Source organism: Gossypium raimondii, chromosome 5, assembly GCF_025698545.1.
Source record: "Gossypium raimondii isolate GPD5lz chromosome 5, ASM2569854v1, whole genome shotgun sequence".
Classification (NCBI taxonomy): domain Eukaryota; kingdom Viridiplantae; phylum Streptophyta; class Magnoliopsida; order Malvales; family Malvaceae; genus Gossypium; species Gossypium raimondii.
The window spans coordinates 33,213,901-33,216,226 of NC_068569.1; the positions used below are offsets into that span (position 1 = coordinate 33,213,901).

A 2,326-nucleotide genomic window follows, 5' to 3' on the forward strand; every position below is an offset into this window, starting at 1 on the left:
AAAATGTAACTTGTTGAGATAAATTTAGTGGTTTAACATATACTATTCAAAAATATTAAAATAAAGATTGTGTTAGGATGAGAAAATTTTACTATTAACGTAAGTTGTTTAAAATATTAGAATGATTAGTTTAAAAATCAAAATTAGATTTTATCTAATCCTTATATTTTAAAATTAAAACGAATTGTGTTATCATTACTTTTCTATCCAATAAATTACTAATATATATACCTCATTTTCCAATTTCATTCCTTTTTTTTATTTATTCTTGTTTGCCAATAAAAACCCTAATTTCTATTGTGTCTGTTGTCCCCGTGAAATAGCGGCTACCACACTACTATTTGAAATTTAGTTTTGAAATTTTATTTGTATCACGTGGTAGCAAAGTGAGAATAATTTTTTAGAGGGGAAATAGAATTTTAATTTTTTGTAGTCTATAATTTTATAAATTGTAAAGAATTAAATCAATTTTTTTATAATTTTTGAAGAGTCTAAAGTATAATTTTACATTTATTAATTTAAATTTTTTAAAGGGTCTAACTAGTAATTTTCTATTTTAAGGCCTTGCTAGTCTCCTAGATTTACCTAATCATTTCTGGAATTTTTCAAGTAGGTGTTTCCCAACGGATATCATCATGTCTCTAGCAATTTGCATACAAATTTTTAATACTAAGAGCACGTTTGGTTCGCTGTATTGGATTAGAGGTGTATTGGATTAGAGGTGTAATGGATTAGAGGTGTAATAGAATAGAGGTGTAATAGCAAATCAAATGTTTGGTTGAATGTAATGGAATAGAGGCGTAATAGTAATCTTGTGTTTGGTTGAATGGAATAGAGGTGTAATAGCATAATGGAAAAACTAAAATGACTAGAATACCCTTAGCATAAATTTGTTTTGGTAAATGATTATTGTTATTGTTATTTAAATTTTAATAAGATTATTATTATCAATAATAAATAATTTAATCATATTTAAACATAATTATTATTAAATATATTTTAATTAAAATATATAATTTAATAAAATTCTTAATAATTAGCGAAATTTGTTTTGGTAAATTATTATTGTTATTGTTATTTAAAATTTAATAAGATTATTAATATCAATAATAAATAATTTAATCATATTTAAACATAATTATTATTAAATATATTTTAATTAAAATATATAATTTAATAAAATTCTTAATAATTAATATTCTTATATGAATTTGCTCAAATCATAATATATGATACTGTAAAATATAAATTAACATAATTATTATTAAATATATTATAACTATATTTGCTTGCAACATCATAGAAATTCAATACCGTAGCTCACTCCAATTTTCCTATTTAAACTCTATAACTATATTTGTTTGCAACATCCAATGGAAGCAAACTAGACTAAAAGCGATAATAGCCAAATGTTTCCATTTTTTCTTTTCATGTTTTTAAGATACAGCATACATTGAAAGCAGATATGCACACTTCAGCACATGATTCATCATACAATTTGAAGAAAACACTGCTACAAACAACGGCTTTTAGATAAACTTTACAAAGGTAAAAACATCATTAGCGAAATTCATAGCGGCCACTGTTGGAGAGATCTTGGTCGATGATCGATGACCCGAACCAAGCTATGATCGATCCGATGCGGACCAACTACTAGAAACAACACCATAACGATGCGAAGTCTCTGCGTGTTGTATCCGGACGCTTTGGGAGCCATGATCATTAACACACTTGTCAAGTAGCCATTAGTTAGACTTAGAAGGCAAGTCAAGAATGAGACCGAAACTCGTTGGAAGAGCCGAGGGCCGTGCAAGCAACCTATGAAGAGAGGAAAGAACAAGAACCTCACAACACAAGCGGAAATAGCAACCTTTGCATTTTCAAGGAGATAGACTGCGATCAACGATTTGCCAACCAGTCAAACACATTGTAGCTCGTTATAAGGAGGACCAGATACAGTCCTTGAGAACCAATGAGTGCACATCCTCTGTGATGTATCCTGGAAATATTGATAAAGTCACAACATATATGAGGACGATCCTAAATCCATACCACTTGACTGTTCCTACTATATTCTACAAGGTTGCTCTCCAAACAGGCCGGTCATGGGACTTTTCTCCTTTTTCCTCCTTAATGACCTCGACCTTTAACTCCTCATAGTCTTGCATAATCGGAAGTTTGTGTGCCACATTGTACAAGACTATGCATATGACCATAAACACAATGCTAGTAAAAAGTAAAGGTAGGCACTCTTTCTCAAGCCATCAAGACATTGTGGAAATACGACTTTGGTTAGGATCCTTAGCATTGAAACAAGGACCCTCAT

At 29.6% G+C, this 2,326-nt stretch overlaps 1 pseudogene; it reads right to left on the reverse strand.

Moving 5' to 3' along the window:
* Positions 1-1,560: 1,560 nt before the first annotated feature.
* Positions 1,561-2,326, reverse strand: LOC105766977 (equilibrative nucleotide transporter 1-like; annotated as a pseudogene).